Below are 8,257 nucleotides of genomic sequence, written 5' to 3' on the forward strand. Positions count from 1 at the left end.
CAACTCCATGGTGGAACTTTCAGGGAAGAATCAAACGGTAGACCTAAATGCAATCAAATCAGCCGCGTGTCAAAAATATGGACTAGTACGTGGCTCTAATCTGGTGGAGATGATCGATGCGCTTCCTGAGTCAGATCGGGAGTCCTTTCTAAGCTATGAGCCAAACCGGTCCGAACCGCCTTCGGAATCACAGTCATGGCGGTAATGTCGAAGCAGCATACTGGGAATATTTGTGTTTATTGCCCAGGTGGACCGGACTCGAATTTTAAGTATAGTACGCAGTCATATACGGGATATGAATCAACAAGTATGCGATCAATTAGAGCCAGCTAAGCGTTTTTCCGTTCTTTTTCACTTTGCTTTCTTTTGAGTTCGTTGATTTTCTGTTTTCATATTATGTTGTGTTCGGGCGCTTGGATATGCATAAATTATGAAGGAATTAGTTGAGATTCAAACATATATACATATTGTCAAATTCATAAATAGTATAAGAGTTTCAAATTCTATACTTAATAGTTATATAACAAATCCATGAATTTGAGAAATGATCTTGAATATTGTAATTTCATTATTTTTTATCCGACAATTTACATTATTTTTAAATTCGTAATCCAAAAATTTGAAATATGAATTCCCAAATACTACCTCAAGAAACTTTTGAAATTTAAATATTAGTTAATTTTTTGTTCATTGAAATAAATGGGAGCTGGTTGTTGGCATTGGGTTGAATTGAATAGTGGGTGAAAAGGTCACGTTTTGCATAGTTAAAATTGAGACCAAATTAATAAAAATATACAAGTAACAGTGACAAAATCACCAATTTTCCCATTAAATATTAAAGACAAGTAACTTAATTGAATGCATTTAAATAGTTGAGTGATATGATTGATAAAATTTCAAAAATAATAATCAAAATAAAAAAAAATAGTTAAATGATCACTGTTATAATTTACCTTTAATTTATTAATAACTAATTTATAATTATACGTTGAACTCTTTAAAATTTTAAATTTTATAAATTAAATTAATAATATTCATCGTTAGTGGTGAGCATCGATTTTTGTTGAGCGTTATAGAATGTTTCCAGATATTTTCCATCATAAGCCCACTAAGCAAAATTCTCCCGGAATTTTAGCTAAAGCATGATGCATGCAACCGGTCAGAGATGTCGGCTAAATACAACATAAAAAAAGAGCTGATCCTCTCATCCATGATTAACTTAATCTGAATCGGATGACATTTCAGAATAAGGGTTGACTATCCTAACCATGTTAGACAAAGTCTCACCAATGTCTTCCACTTCATCCTTTCCAAATCCCCAACTTCTAAGCAACTCTGCTCCTGGACATCCTCGCTCGATACCGAATTTACGAAGATTCCCCAATCTGTTCTCCAAAAATGGCATGATAGCAGAGGTGGATCGCATTCTAGCGGCCATGGGAATGGAATTGAACATCAAGTGATCCTCTTGGTGCTGAACCTAAGATTGGACTTCCCAGCAGCTCACCATGTTGTCCAACAAGATTACCGAAGATTGAAGGGAAAGGCAAGGGAATTGGAAGAGGGCATTGGGCCACCGATAGATGGCAGAACATTGGCTTAGAGGTTGCACACCCATATACACCATGTATTGCATTCTTAATTTCGGAAACTGAAGCGGTACAACCTCCTGCAACGAAATAAATAATCTCGATTACCAGGGCTGCTAATGCCACTTCAGAATGAGAAAATTGCTGATAAAAAACACAATATCACCACATCAAGAAATGATTCATCCCTAAAAATATATGGTGTTGAAACTTCGAAGTATATCTGCCTTACTGGTTCGTAAGCCGATTCGAGTGGTAAAGCATCTAATGAGCAAGGATTTCTAAAATATTTGTTGTAACGTGCCTGATGCTTCTTAGCGTATTCAAGGGATAATAATAATATACTTTTATCTGTAAATATACACATATCCTTAAAACAGTACCTGGCCCTGTTGCTCCATGCACAATCATTGATTCCACAGCCTGCCAATCATCCACATCCTCTGCGACCTCTGGAGTCAATGTCTGCAGATTTGCAAGCAAGGATTGCTCATTCTGTCTCCCTGGAATTCAGAATTTGGAACAATCAAACCACACAATCTGGTTTTCCTCAGCAATAACTCAATTTTTTTTCACTAAAAAGAAGCATGAACTGAAAAGCCATTGTTATCAATGGATTGAGAGGGAAAGGACTTCACGTGGTACCTGTCAAACTGGGGCCTGGCATTTCAACATCCATAATGGCCACCATGTTCTGCCTGGATTGTCCTGCTAGCATTTGTACAATGCCATTAACATCCACAGCACCACAGACATCAGATGAATCTGCAGTAGGACCAAGTGCCTCCATGCGGAATGGGAGACTTGTAGAGTGTAGAGCTGCAGCATATACAGCACTGCAGTGGTAGGGACTCTCAGCTTTAATGTTGAGGAAAGTTGAAGCTTTACCTTCAAAATTAGGTGTGCGGAATCTTTAGTCCATTTAAGAAGATAAGACCAGGACAATTTCATTAAAGGGTATCAGGTTAACAGGCTAACAGCATAAATAAAATAATTAACATGTTACATGCATTTTTGACAAAATATGACACAGCTGACAGCTGAATATTATACGATATGCTGTATGATCAGGAATGAAACTGTATGTACATATGTACCAAGAAAATCCTCGTTCTGAAACAAACAATTTGAAACCATGTAAAATCATATGAAACATATACAACAATAATTTAGAAGGCAGCCAAAATCATAATTTGACTTACTCCTACTCAAGAAGGGTAAACCAACAGGCACAATCAGTTTACAGAAAGATGATAATCTTGTGAAAGATACTGCATCATGAAGATCTCTTACAACTTTCTGCTTCCTGCTACTCAGGTTCATATGAGAATTAGGGCCCCTAACAGCATATAACAATACTGGAGTGTTCGTGTAATCATCAGAAACAGTTTCCAGAAAATCGGCAGCTAGTGGGGAGAAACCTCCCGAATCATCAACAATGAATTGAAACCCCTGATTACATCATCAATAATTGAAAAACAAATTAAACTCGCAACATTAAATCTGAATATAAATCATGTTTAAGTGATGCTCAAACTTAAAAATTAAAAGGGAAATGCGGAGAGCTTTCCGAACCAAATTATCCTGTGCATCATTAAATTCAAACCTCTAGAAAAGTTCATTAAGCAAAACCATCAACATCCATATAAAGTTGACAACCAAGTGTCTTAAATGCTGTCCACTTACAGGTTTTGATATTGCAGAGAGATTTCAGCAAAGGATCACACTATATAGGTCAGTTTTACCTGGACATGATCACACTCTTCTGTGAAGAACCGAAGCCGTTCACATATTTCTTCTCCTCGTAAATTCTCCATGAAGACATCCTTCCCACTTCCATAATTGTCAAATTCTTGAGCATCCATCCACAATCCATTTATTTCGTACAAACTCTGAGGATGATAGTGGACTTTTGAGAAGTCTGTCCAAAATTGAACTCCTTTATCTAAACAACTGACTATATCTGTATCCTGAATTTCATTTTGAGAAGCCTTTTCCCCATCATGGATACCGTTCATCAAAGGAGCATCCTGCTCTTCCTGATACAAGCTTTGCAAGAATAAATTCCTCTTCTGTGGTTCAGATGCATGAGTAGAAACATTTCCCACCCTGCAAGTTCTTTTAAAGATGTTCAAGTTAGCTCATTTATAAATCTTATGCACCCAAAGCTCACACAAGGACGAAGAACATAGCCCTGAAAGTCAGAAGACTTATGACTGTGAATTTTATGTAATTAATCACAAACTTGTGGTAATAAAGTGCTGCAATAAAACAGGAGTCCATTTGCATTTATCACAATATATCTTTAAGAATTCCAAAACATAAGTCTTAACCATAAGCATATATCATAAGTATTATTGGAAATCAGAAGCAATTGCTTTTGTTATTAAAACAGAATTACTTAATATTAGTAAAAATGGGGCTGAGACAACATTATGTTTATTAAGGAAAGCATTCTTCACAGAGAAAAACAGTAATTATTTATGAATAAGAACAAGAATGATCAGTTAAAATATCAGCTTCTGCTAGGTATTGAACTCCAACACTCAACCATCTAAATGTCATTGAAAAAGCAAAAAAACAGCATACTATTTCTGCTACTTCTATTTATTTTTGAAGGGGTAGTGCTCGAAAGACGATGGAAAACAAAAGAAAATAATGTACACCATAAGACTAATGCAATTAGTTGAAATGGAAAATCTCACCAAGTAACAACTTCTGATGATGCATTAGAATCCTCGCTATAGAACGTTCCCTTTGAACTCACTGATCCAAGGGATCCTACAATATATTAAAGTTCTCACGAGTAGAACCATATGAAAAGGAAACACAAATCGACATCACTATCTCATCCAAACTATATGAATGAAAAGGAACCAATTATGGTTAGATCTAAAAGAATAAGTAGAACTAAGCTTAAAACTTAACAATGTGGAATGAATGGAGCAGACATAAACTTTGCAAATAAAAATATGCACCTTGAAAGTCAATCGAGAGAAGACGAGGAGTATATGTAATAGTCCCCTGCACATATACAGCATCATAAACAACTTCATCACCACAAAAAGCAACAACATATTAACTACAGTGAAGGGTTCTAAAACTAAATTCGTGAAGGTTTCGCAATAATAACATAAGAAGCTCTTCTTGTATCTATTGTTTGGAGCTTATTGCATCAGAGATGAACTGTTTGTACGAGTTTTCTAATATAAATGAATATAATATTATTGACTGAGAACAACAATACTTATATTATAAGCAATTGGTCAAAGTTGCACCTGATGCGTTTCACCCGTACGGTAGAGAACATCCATGTTTAGACTCTTAGTTTTGAAGAGCGGAGAAGCATAAGGATCGGCAGCTAAGCCAAGCATTTCATCCTTCATTTTCAGTAAGAAATAAACAATTTAAAGAGCATAAAAAATAAATATAATCAAATTAAAAAGAAAGGAAATAAGTAAAGATTAGCTGAACCTGGAAGTTCCAAAAGTGAGAACCGATGTAGTTAGCGAAACCTCCAACTTGGACAGTGACAATTTCTCTCATGATTATTTACCTAAACGAATGATATTTTAGGTCAAATAGCTAATTTGCTACAAAATCTTATATAGAATTTTTTTTTCTTCTTTTTGCACTAGAAAAGTTGGGATTTTTAGATGCTTAACAGAGCACTAGGGTTGCGGAGATTGATATTGAGATATTAGAGAGACAAGGGAACTTAAATATGTTTTATAAAAGGCATAATGCCATAAGTACCCCTACATTTATTAAAATAGTCATTTAGTCCCTTTTATTTTTTTTTAAAGCATTTTAGCCCTCAACGTTTCAGGTTAGGACAAAAAACCCCTCTATAAATAGAAATCATTATTTCACACACAATTAGCACTCTAAAATAGGAGTTTTTTTAACCTAAAATGAAACATTAAAGGCTAAAGTGCTCCAGAAAAAAAAAGAATAAGGGTCAAAGTGATTATACTGTTAAATGTTAGGGGTCTTTTTGTCTTAAAATGGAACATTGAGTCCCAAAATGCTCCAAAAAATATAATAAAGGCTAAAATGACCATTTTAGTAAACATTAAGTGCTAATCTTGGTATTACGCCTTTATAAAATTTGTATTTTAACTATCACTTTTAACTATTGAAGAAAATCAATGGATTCTCCGATAATACTTTTCTTTTTATTTCATAGAGCATGAGAATTTTACATAATTTATTAGAAAATCTTGATTTGTACAGGAAGAATCCAGAAAATCTAAACTGATATTTGATTTTTGATATAATATGTGATTATATTTTGAAATAAATTTTTAGACATAATAATATTCAAAGTTGTCTCAGATAGTTTCGGGGTCCTGGACGAAAAATAAAAAAATATATCTTTATAAAATGAAAGTATATTTTATTATTTTAAATAAGTAATTCAATATTACATAAATAAATCATAGAAAAATAATTATTACAAAAAATACACTATTTTTATTATTTTATCAAGAAATCATCTTAAATACAACTAGGAGAGAATAAATATAAAAAATTAAATATGTTTATGATACATAAATTGACTTTGAATAATAAATAAATAAATAAAAAGAATTGTATATTATTTTATTGTTAGATTGAGATTGAAGAAGACAAAAAATTAAAGAATATGTGATAAATTTAAGAGTGAGATTTGGGGAAAAAAAGAGAAAACCATGATTGAATTTAATTCAAAATTGAATGAATTAATAAGAGAAATGAAAAAAGATGGTCAAAAACTAAAAACTTTATGAAATTATAAAAATTAGGGGTCCTAATTGTAAATATAAAAAATTGAGTGCCCTAGGTATAAATACAAAAAAATGGGGGCCTGAGCAGCTGCTCAGGGTCCTCCCTAGAGCTGGGTATGCGGGCTACCCGCCTGTTTAACCCGCGGGTTTTGACGGTGCGGGCTTAAACTGAGCGGTTTAAAAAGCCCGTAATCATAAACGGTTTTAAAATCTAAGGTCCGCGGCCCATCCATTTAACCCGCGGAATTGTAACACCCCAATTTAGGGGCTAAATTTAAGAAATTATAAAGTGGTGGATTTAATTGGTATTTTTGAAAGAAACGGGGGATTAAATTGTAAGATTTTAAAGTTGACAGACCGTTTTAAGAAGTACAGGAAATTCAGTGGCTAAACCTATGATTTAACCATTTTTTATATATGTTGAAATATAATCCCCCACCCGTGCTTAGTTTCTGGAAATTTTTCCAGTTCCCCTCTCCCGTCAACCCCTCTTTGAACTCCGATCTACTCGTCGTTCGACCTCCGATCGATGAGCCGAAACCACCATCGTGTTCGTTGTCAATCGAGGAACAAAACCCCTCAAACCTTTCGTCGTGAATCATCGCCGTTTGTCGTGAATTTCAGTCGGAAGTATCGTCGGTAATAACTCGTTTTAGTTGGTTTTTCATCGATTCACGACGATCCGATGATCCGTTTACGACACCTCCCGAACCATCGTGTTCCTTGTGCCGTTCCGATTCCACCGGTGTTCTCCTTTTTCTCCGGCTGCGGCAGCGCGTGTGGAGGTGAAGCGGTCAAAGTTTCCAACGTTTCAAAATCGAGCTCTCCGCCGTTCAAAATTGTGAACCGAGCTTTGTAAGTATCTCAAAATCGCTCAAAATAATTTTTAGAAATTTTTCTGTGAATTTTACGCTGCCGGAATAGTGCCCACGCGCTCCCACACGCCTCCACTGCGAGTGGGGATAGTCTAAATGACCGGTTTGACCGGTTTTAGTGAATAGTTGACCGGTTTGACCGGTCACAACCCGACCCGACCCGTTTACCCGACCCGTTTACCCAACCCGTTGACCTAACCCGACCCGTTGACCGTTGACCGTTGACCGACGTTGACCACTGTTGACCAAAACTTTGACCGCCTTTGATCGGGCATTAAACGACCTTTGACTTCAACCGAGTATACCTATCCTGACATTTTTCGACGTTCCAAATCTGATTCCGCTGTCCGTTTTTCGAAATTCGAACCCGAAGGCCTCGAAATTTCCGGTCAAACCCGTTGACTTTGATTTTGACCGAAAATTCCAAATTTTCGAAAAGTCATATTTTATGCTTTCGACGTCCTGAATCCGAATCCGAAGTCCGTTTCACCAAATTCGAACCCGGTAAGCCGTCTTTCACTGATTTATCACCCGATTCAATCCGTTTATCGTAATTAAGCTCCTTTTCTGATATAATTTCTGTTTATATGGATCCGAGGAAATATTCGAAGTTGAATTGAAGATCAAAGGTGTTCGAATGGAATTTTTATGGTCGATCAGTATTGCACGGAAATCGAGGTAATACTTTACTACCTCTTTATGCTTTATGGAACATGTTGATATTGGTAAATGCATGAATAAGATAATGTTGGTCACTTTTGTGGAGTTGAATAATTTATTCACTCGATATGAATGTGGTAGAAATTCTGTAACAGAATACGGATCGAATGTCTAATATAAGAGATTGAAAGATTGTTAGAATTAAATTACAAGTTTGTGAATAGTGATAAAGAAATCAGACATGGATTTGTAAATTATAATTTATTTCATCAAAGGTTAAATGTTAAAGGTATTTGGATGAGAAATTATGAGAATAGTCCGGTAGGGTAAAATTACGAAAATACCCTTGTGTTATAAAAAGACA

At 35.3% G+C, this 8,257-nt stretch overlaps 1 pseudogene; it reads right to left on the minus strand.

Moving 5' to 3' along the window:
• Positions 1 to 1,087: 1,087 nt before the first annotated feature.
• Positions 1,088 to 5,236, minus strand: LOC120196241 (annotated as a pseudogene).
• Positions 5,237 to 8,257: the final 3,021 nt, after the last annotated feature.

Source organism: Hibiscus syriacus, unplaced genomic scaffold (genome assembly GCF_006381635.1).
Source record: "Hibiscus syriacus cultivar Baekdansim isolate YM2019G1 unplaced genomic scaffold, ASM638163v2 tig00117032_pilon, whole genome shotgun sequence".
Taxonomy (NCBI): domain Eukaryota; kingdom Viridiplantae; phylum Streptophyta; class Magnoliopsida; order Malvales; family Malvaceae; genus Hibiscus; species Hibiscus syriacus.